Source organism: Rhinolophus sinicus, chromosome 14 (genome assembly GCF_057876585.1).
Source record: "Rhinolophus sinicus isolate RSI-liver-muscle chromosome 14, RSI-T2T, whole genome shotgun sequence".
NCBI classification, from domain to species: Eukaryota; Metazoa; Chordata; class Mammalia; order Chiroptera; family Rhinolophidae; genus Rhinolophus; species Rhinolophus sinicus.
Window position 1 is genome coordinate 46,086,691 of NC_142514.1, and position 10,291 is coordinate 46,096,981.

The 10,291-nt window shown below is 39.8% G+C and overlaps 1 pseudogene; it reads left to right on the forward strand.

The window, feature by feature from the left end:
* Nucleotides 1–1,015: 1,015 nt before the first annotated feature.
* LOC109447015 (small ribosomal subunit protein uS2B pseudogene) lies at nucleotides 1,016–6,480 on the forward strand (annotated as a pseudogene).
* Nucleotides 6,481–10,291: the final 3,811 nt, after the last annotated feature.

A 10,291-nucleotide genomic window follows, 5' to 3' on the forward strand; every position in this document is an offset into this window, starting at 1 on the left:
AGAATAGGTGCTCAGCAAACGTTTGCTAGAGTGCTTTGAATTGGATTGAGGTGACTATCAACCTCAGTAGACATAATCTATGTAGATGAAGGAAAAAACACATTAAAAAAGGTAGAAACTTCAAGAAATTCAGGTATGACATGGAAAAAGATGAAACGACGACAACCAAAAAAAAAAGCCAAAATCAGGATTTGTAGCAGAAGGGAACCCTCACCTCTTCTGTCCTTGCTTAAGCAGTCTGGAAGAGGTTTGTCAAGCTGGGCAATTATATGACATATAAACCCACTTTTAAAAAGGCTGGGCTAACATCCATTTACAAAAACCTTCAGAGCACACTGAGGTTTCTCGTGCTGTCTTTAAAAGAAACTGTCTATAAAAGGTTGGGATGGGTCTCACTAGGCTGGAAAGAATATGTCCAGATCACTCTATTTAAAAATCATTCATCATAAATTCTATCTTTTATTTGGTGGGGAAATGACAGATACTCACTCACTTCTGCTTATAGTAAGTCAGAGCAAAAAACCTTCTGGTTATACTATGAGGCCAAAATCTAAATGTTAGGCCCCTTTGGGATTTTTCCCTCTTGCTTTTACCCCACAGAAGTAGAGCACTAAGGAATGCAGTTAGGCACCCACACTGTTAAGTGAGCTCTTCCCAGCCTGGTGCCTCTGGGTGTGACCTTTTCCCAGGTTCCTGGCACAAGGCGGTGTGTCATCTCCTGGAGCAAAGCCAGAATGTAAGATGAAAAGCCACATGTGGAGCGTGACGCAAGGGAAACAATCATGACTCTCAGACTGAGAGCCAGAAAGAAATCTGAGGTCTTATACACACTAGTTCCTAAGCCTGGGTGTTTCATTCAGCATAATACCTCCCTTAACATTTCATTTTTCAGGATTTCCAGCCACAGAAGAGTGAGCATACTAACACTCAAACTGGGTGTATCACTCTGCACTACCCTGAGAGGGGTTCATAGGGCATTGTCCTGGGTTCCCATAATAACTTACAGGGAAACTCAATGTCCAGAGCCCTGAATGTCCTACAGATGAAAGAGGAAGATGTCCTCAAATTCCTTGCTGCAGGAACCCACTTAGGTGGCACCAACCCTGACTTCCAAATGGAACAGTACATCTACAAAGGACAGGTGATGGCATCTGGAGCACAAATCTGAAGGGTCCCTGGGAGAAGCTCCTGCTGGTGGCTGTGTCAATGTTACCATTGAAAACCCGGCTGGTGTTAGTGTCATATCCTGCAGAAATACTGGCCAGCGAGCGCTGGTGAAGTTTGCTGCTGTCACTGGAGGCACTATTGCTGGACTTCACCTCCGTAACCTGCACTAACCGGATCCGGGCGGCCTTCTGGGAGCCACATCAGCTGGTGGTCACCGATCCCAGGGCTGACCGCCAGCCTCTCACAGAGGCTTCTTATGTTAACCTGCCTACCAGTGCGTGACACAGACTCTCCTCTGCACTATGTGGACATGGCCATCCTATGCAACAAGGGAACTCGCTCAGTGGGTCTGGTACGATGGACACGGGGCTGGGAAGTTCTGCGCATGCGTGGTGCCATCCCTTGTGAACACCCGTGGGAGGCCATGCCTGATCTCTATGTCTTCAGGATCCTGAAGAGATTGAAAAGAAAGAGCAGGTTGCTGCTGGAAAAGGCCATGACCAAGGAGGAATTCAGGGTGAATGGGCTGCTCCAGTTTACTGCTGTTCAGCCAGAAGTCACAGGCTAGTCTGAAGGGGTGCGGGCGCCCTCTCTGCCTGCCCCGCAGTTCCCTACTGAAGACTGGAGTCCTCAGCCTGCTGCTGAAGACGGGGCTGCAGCTCCCACTGCTCAGGCCATTGGACGAGTAGGAGCAACACTGAGCGGCCTTAAGCTTTTCTTTCATAGACTCTTTAAACAGAAAACAGAAATAAGGTGCACGGAAAATAAATATCAATTTCTTAAAAACACAAAAGCCAAAACAAAAACTTTGGCTATAAAGTGTGTGTACTGTTCAACTCCAGGGCCTATTTAAGTTCAACAAATATTTTATTCCCTACTGTGTGATGGCAGTGCTAAATACTGAGAGCACAAAGAGGAATAAAATGACACATATAACAAATATTGGGACGTTATGAGTAATGTCTTAGAGAATAAATATTTGTAAAATCACTGCCATGCTTTACAGATGCATTTTGTTAAGCCTCAAGAGCCTCTATGGGATTGGTATCATATTTTCTATTTTTCAGACGAAGAGGTTAAAGCTCAAAATAATTAAAGAACCTGTCCATTGGCACAACTGGTCATTGCCACAGCTCAGATCTGAATCAAGGTCTATCTAAATCCAAAATGGGTGCCTTTCTCACTAGGCTACTTTCTTCCCGTCCCCTCCCAAACATAACTAAAGGACAGTATACTCATAGATCAGCTCCCAAATTCAGTAGAAAGTAACCTCACAGGGTGATCGGATCATAAGTTCCTAACTGGGCAGGTCATGGTGGGTAATCACACCCCAGGCACATAACTTCTTTAATAAAACATTTATTGTTCCCTTAAGCAAGCCCTGTCCATTATTTCTGTGCATCTAGGTTAATATACCTTTGAAACAAGCTATAACCACTCTCAAGGGAGCATGCGGTCTAATCCCCACCTTGCTTTCTCCCACCTTCATGTAATCTTCCTTAAATTCTCTCCTTAATTCCAAACACATAAAAGACGCTGAAAAACTGTTATCCTCCAGAGCATTTAGCAAAAACAAAATCTTATAAAAATTTTTAAAAAAAAATTACCACCCAAATAATATCAAGTCTCTGTAGGGACTGGAACAGCTTGGTCTCTTGCAAGTTAAAGTGACTACTACTAATAATAACAATGACTTATTAAATGTCTACTATACCCAAGAATTTACTATATTTTATCTCCAGTGTCACAGTTATCCTGTAATGCAACTATTATTAATATTACCATCACCACTTTACAAATAAAGAAACTGAGGCTCAAGGCAATTGAGTTGGCCAAGGCCCTGCAACAACTAAAGGAAAGAACCAACATTCAAACCAAATTCATTTAGCTCCAAAGTCAATACTCTTTCCACTAACCATTCTGCCTTGAAAAACAAAGAATCTGAAATTAGAATAAACTCTAGATTTAATACTATACCTAGTCCTGCCTGGGAGATTGGCAAGACCTTCTTACTTGAATATCTAGCAGAAGAAGGTAGGTTTGGAAGAGGAAAACCATTAAGATACCAGAAAGAAAGAACCAATCAGATTCTAAGTTAGAGGATGAAAGCGTTAGGAGATTATCAAAGGCCCCAATAAATAAGATGGGTTAACACTGCTGAGAGTAGTGAGAAGCACAGATTTGGAGCCAAAAGTATCAGAGTTTGAATACTGGCTCTGTCACTTACTAGCTGCTTAATTAAGTACTATTTCAACCTCTTCAGACCTCATTGTTGCTTTTGCATCTGCCAATATGGATTATTCAATTTGCTAAATGTGAAATGCGGTGCAAAAAGAATTGACAGTTTTAAAGACCCAAAATGTATCAGAACCTGAACTAGAGTTGGACATTATGATGAGATTGAGAAAGTATTACAGGTAAAACCACCCTTAACATTAACAAGATCCACGAGATCATTTTTAATACCTTCCCTTTCTTACAGAGGAGGAAATTGAGGTATGGAGAAGTGAAGTATTTTGCCCAAGGTCACATGACCAATAAGTGATGGAGCTATGACTTGAAGCCAGGAGCCTGACTCTAGAGACACTTTTATTTCCTGTGCTGGGCTATTCTGGAAAGTCAGGGAACAGTAGCAGGAGCAAGGTGGGAACAGGTAACTTTTGGAAGCTGGCACTCAAGTTAAAGCTAAAAAGCCTGGAGAGATGATTTGCCTAGAGTAATGATGGTCAAACAAACCACTGGGCTAAAACCAGATAAGAAGGCAGCAACTTGGAGGTTACAAATATACCACTGGGTAAGGCAAGATGGGAGGTCAAAGAACTGAGCTAATCAGAAATAAAAGAACCCAAAGAAACAACAGGGAAAAGACAGAAGAAGAAAAATACTAGTAGACCATACGTATGTGGAGATCTGTATACCAAGTTGTTACTAGGGAGGAAACTGTGACTGGGGGTAGGGAGTGCGCTAAATGAAATAAAACTGCTTTTATTGTGTTTCACTATCATTTAACTCTGAACAAGGAGCAGTGCTGCTTTTACAATTTTGAAGTTAATAAAAAGAATATAAAAGTACATCGCAGAACAACAACAACAAAAATTTCAAGGGATCTAGATGGAAGGGCAGGGTAGAGATCAAATCCCAAATAAGTAGGTTTGGCACACCTGGGGCTCCAAACCCAGGGCACCTATGGGATCGGAATCCAGGGAGACACAGTTAGACCAGAATGGCAGAGCTAAACGGGACCTTAGACAACACCTAGCCTCCACCCCCTCTTTATTTTTTAAAAAATGAGGGAAACTGTGGCTTAGAGAGAGAACAGTGATGAGTCTGATGTCATATCATTCATTTCTGGCACAACATAAACACAAACTTGGCTCCAGGGTATAGGCAGTTAAGACTCTACGGATTAAAACAAGAAACAGGCCGGGATGGAGGATAGGGGCCAAAGAGAGCACGTTTCCTGACAATAGTCATAAAAACAAAAAAAGTCCAGATTTAGGGCAAACATTCCCATGCACTTGTGAATGTGCAGAATCCCTGAAGTCTCCTCAGGGATTTTTGCTTTTTAAAACAAGGGAGTCTGTGGGGAAAAGCAGAAAGACGCCTGAATAGAAAACTCCAGTTTTTGTGGGTAGGCCATCAGAGCTCTCAATGCGGTGACTGCCTTTTGTCTAATAAAATAAATATCCATGAGACCTCAGGCAAGTCATTGAATCTCTGAGCCTCAGTTTCTCCATCATTTGGAGTAGCTCTCCAAATAAGGCAGTTGTTGTAGAATTAGGATTTCACAACTTGTATTTTGCAAAATTCTTGGGGGCAGGGTGAGGGGAGTTCCATTGATACCTGTGTGTGGGAAACCTTGCATTCTCTATTCACTATCTTCGAGAGTCAAGGTGCACATGAAATCAGCAGTTGCTCTTTTTGAGCACCCAGCATCTATTCAACCTATTTCCAGCAACTTCCTCCGGAATGCATTTGGGAATCCACTCTTCTCCTCTCTCAGTCCATGTAGATCCTGTGGGGTTGACTCCCACCCTCTGGCACTAAGCATGACACGTGACCCAGGCGAGACAAAAGTATAGTACCCCTCCACCCTCCAAATGATAGTGATTGATTGGGGGGAGAGGAAGCATATGATCTAAAAATGTAAAGTGAGAGTGAAGCTCAAGACTTGCTGAGAATGCTGGGATAAAGTTGCTCATTCTTTTCCACTGGATTCGTACTTGAGAAGAAAGTAGCCCTGAAAGCTACTGGCAGCCTTTTTTGTCCAAAAGGAGAGCTTGCCCAAGAATAAAACCACATAATGAAAGGCCGAGTCAAAGAACCGAGCTACGACAAGTTCTAATGATATCATTTTAGGCTTTGAAACAACAAAAAAATTAAATCCTGATATTTATTAACGTCCTGAAGAAGGAGTATATAATAGAAAACACTTTGGGAAATACGAGCCTGGGTGACGACGGGCACTCCTTCCTGATCTAGAGTTCCATGCCTCTCAGACAAAAGGACCGTTAACACCAACAGACACCCTAAAAGGTGAAACACAGAAGGTTAACATGAGCAGCTTTGAAAGCACATTAAGCAGCTGTATAGAACAAAGCACTGTCCCTTACAATTCTTACCAAAGAAGCGAATTCAGAGTGAACAGGAGATATTTACTACCACACTCATGAAGAAATGGTAGCTAAGTAGTTGTTACTTAGGAATAAAAGTTTAAGTAAAAGAGCCCATGTACCTTCTTTCACATATGTCTAGATTTTTGTCTTTTTTTAAAAATCATGCTTCAACTAATATTTGCTCTAAATGACATTAAGTGTAAGCAATCAGTGTCCAACACAGTGATAATCTTACTCTACTAAGCAAAAGTTTTCCTAAGAAAAATTGTTCTTGGTCAGATCACATGAATTACTTTCTTAATATTAACTTAATCTGGAAACAGTAAGACATTTGGTTCTGTCAGGCCTACCCAACTTCATGATTCACTAGACAGGCTACTATATTTCAGACATAGCTGCACAGTGCTTGGAGAAAATAAATAGATCTTAGGGATCTGAAGATCCTTAAATGTATAAAAAAATTTTGACATATACGTATAAAGCATCATATTACATAAAACACTGAAATAATAATTCATAGCACATGTCCTCGTGTGCTGCACGTCCTCCAGCTTCTATTTTCAAATACTTGGTAAATAGTGGCAGAAACGATAAAAGGCGGGTTTTGGAATCGGGAAGAGTGAAATATGAATCGCCACTGCTTAACAGCTGTCTAGACTTGACAAGAGTCTCTCGAATTCTTCGACATCCTTTGTGAAGTAAAAGGCTAATAATGTCTTTTGAGAATAGTCATGAGGCTTGAGATCACGCATGCATCTAGTTCAGTACCTAGCAAATAAAAGGTGATCAATAAAAGGGAATTATTAATATTACTTAAAATTCATAGTGTATTAGAGCTGGAGAAAGATATATATATCCCACAGGACTCTTTTAAGTAGCAAGTGACCAAAAACTCAACTCAAACCATATTGAGCAAAAGAGGGAAAATCATTAACTCACACAACTGAAAAATCCAGAGGTAGATTTTTCTTTCATCTAAACTTGATCTAGAGGCACCATCTTCCTCTGTCTCCCAGCTTTACTCTCTTCCATACTATTACACCACAAAGAAGCAGTGTGTCACTCAGCAACATGCCTACATCCTCCCAGGTTTCAGTCCAGTAAAAAAAGAATGGCTCTTCCTGGTGGCTCCCATCTGAGTTTTGGGCATCGGAACAACTCAAGTCATGGGTCCATTCTTGAGTCAACAATGTTACTAGGAATGGTAACTATGAAAGGTGATGGATATGATGTACTAATTAACTTGATTGTGGTAATCATTTCACAATGTATATGTATATCAAATCATCATGTTGTATACTTTAAATATATATAATTGTATTTGTCAATTATATCTCAATAAAATTGGAAAAAATAATAAAGACCAACTACATGGGGAAGAAATCATTCTGCAAAAGACATGAATAGTTTCCAGAAATAATGAGGAGCAGAAAAAATAACATCTATTAGAAGATAATTTTTTTTCAATAGCAAAATACCAAATAAAATAACAGACCTTCTCCTATATTATTTTGAGTGGGTAGTTTGGCAATATCTACCTAAAATTCAAATGTACATTCTTTTTTTTTGCCAAATTTAACTTCAAGAAATGTATCCTACAGATAAGTCACACCAGTGTGCAAAGATGTTATTTACAGGATGATAATTCAAGCATTGATTGAACAGCAAATATTGTCCATTAATATAAAAGTTGTTCAATTATGAAATTCATAGGAAAGAACATTGCACAATTATTTTTAATGAGGTATGTCTGTATGTTCTGATATGGAAAGAAGTCTATGATATGTTGTAAAGGGAACAGAGCGAATTGCAAGAAAATAAGCAAATGTGGTCCTGCTTGTGTAACACATAAAAAATATTGGAAGAATAACCAACAAATGTATAACACTGTTTATTGTTAGGGAAGAAGTACTAGCGAGTTAGTAGTAGTAGGAAGATGGCATTTATTTTTCACTTTATATCCTGTGGGGTTTTGTACCTAAGTACACATGATTTTTATTACTTTAAAAAGTTAGTCTATTATTGGGGTTATTACTTTTTAAGTACATAAATGTCTAATCACTATGTTGTTTTGTACACCTGAAACTAATTTAAAAATTTTTTTTTAAGTTAGTCTAAAAAGAACCTGTTCATTTGACTGTCTATTAACATGACTCACCATTAGCACCATTGGCTCTACAGGAACAGAAATACTTTGTTTATGTGTACTAAAGAAATATATTAAATTTCTAATAACACATGTAAGTGGGATGGTCCTATAAGACTCTATATACTTCCAAAAAGTATGTAAATCCTCTTGTTAAGAAGTAATATAATATTTCCACATTAATCCAGCACATTATCTCGGGTGCTGAATCGATTTGGCTCATTTATTTACTTTGTTTATCGGTCGGACCAGCCCAACACAGGATTTTGCCACTATAAATTGGCCCCTGGACTGAGTCGTTCCAGCAGACAGCAACTCCATCAAACCCAATAATTAATCCAGCAGTCCTCCTCCATATGTCGTGATGACTATTCATTAAAGCAATGCATATGGCTCTTATGTACATGTGTTGGCTTTTTGCTTTTATTCCTGGTTCAACAAATTTATAAATCTTAGATCCAACGGAACAAAGAAAACTTAGTACACGAGATATAATTAGGCTGACAAGAAATTAAATTAGAAAAGAAAAAATAAAATTGAGAGGCGATGTTGCCATGAACAGTAGAATTCATGACATAACAAACATTTGTTGATTGTCTTCTATGTGCAAGGCAAAAGGCTAGACTCTAGAAACACAAAAAGATACATATGACATTGTTCATGCCCATAGTCTTACTTTTTGTTTGAGGAGATAGCACATATATATTTAAAAGAATAATTGACAGCACAAGGTTATCACTGGTGAGTGCCATATATTTCTAATTATCAAGATTCTAATTTAAGATGTACAAAGCATCTTAGGAGAGTCATGAGTAAGTGTATCTTACTGCATATATCATATATACTAGAAGAATTATCATTAAACTTAGAGTATTGTTATGGACTAAATGTTTGTGTTCCCCCAAATTTATATTTCAAAATCCTAATCCCCAATACAATGGTAGTTGAAGGCGGGGCCTTTGAGCAGTAATTAGGTCATGAAGGTGGAGCCCTCATGAATACAATTAGTGCCTTTATAAGAAGAGACACAAGAGCTTGTTCAAGCTCTCTGCTCTTTCCTCCATGTGAAATACAATGAGAAATTGGCAGTCTGCAACCCAGAAAAAAGTCCTTAACAGACCTGACAATGCTAGCACCCCATCTCAGAAATCCAGCCTGCAGAACTGTGAGAAATAAATTTCTGTTGTTTATAAGCCACCCAGTCTATGGTACTTTGTTATAACAGCTAAAACTGACTAAGACAAGTATATAGAAGTTAAACATACCGTTTCCTAAAATAAGAAATGGAGTTTACCAAATGGAATTGACAATGCTTTGGTAACTTACATATTCAGAATATAATTTCCATATGATTTGTTTAATAATATACATAAGAAGTACAAAACCGGGCGGCCCGGTGGCTCAGGTGGTTGGAGCGCCGTGCTCCTAACACCAAGGTAGCCAGTTTGATTCCTACATGGGCCAGTGAGCTGTGCCCTCTATAGCTAAGATTGTGAACAACAGCTCTCCCTGGAGCTAGGCTGCCGTGAGCAGCAGGAGGTTGGCGTGAGCTGCCGTGGGCTGCTGTGTGCTGCCTGGGCTACCATGTACTGCCATGAGTGGCCGGTGGACAGCGTGAGTGGCCCACAGCTGGCAAGAGCTGCTGTGAGCGGCCGACCAACTACGGCGACTGACTGCCTCAGCCACGGAGCGCAAGGCTCATAACACCAGCATGGGCCAGGGAGCTGTGTCCTACACAACTAGACTGAGAAACAACGGCTTGAACCCTAGTGTGTGGGGTGGTGGGGAGGCAGAAGAAAGAGGAGGGGAAAAAAAGAAGTGCAAAACCAAAACACTGATTTAGAGGAGACCCCTGAATTGTCACTGTGAATGATGTAAGATAATATATAAGTTTTATATATAGATATATATTACATCCTCACAACAATTCTGTGATGCAGGTAATTTATTATTCTTACTTTACAGATGAGAAAACAGAGGCACTGAGAAGTTAAGTAATTTGCCCAAGTTAAGTGTTGGGGCCAGACTTCAAAACTAGGCAGTCTGACTCCAAAGTGCCTGCCTGAAACCACTGTGGTGAATGTATGATATGTATTCTCTATATTACCACTTTGTTCATATTTTTTAAGGAGAAAACATAAGGCAAAGAATAGTAAACGTATGATTTCTTCCTCTATTTTGGGATTCTGCACTTCCTTTGTAGCCTCAAGCCATGCCTTACACATAATAGGTGATCAATTAATACCGGTCCTATGAAAGGTTGAGCTCTAGGACTGAGAGAATAGTATTTGTGAGTCATATTCCCCACTTGTCTTCACAACCCCTGATCACATTGCTTTTCTCTAATATTCTAGTAGAGAAG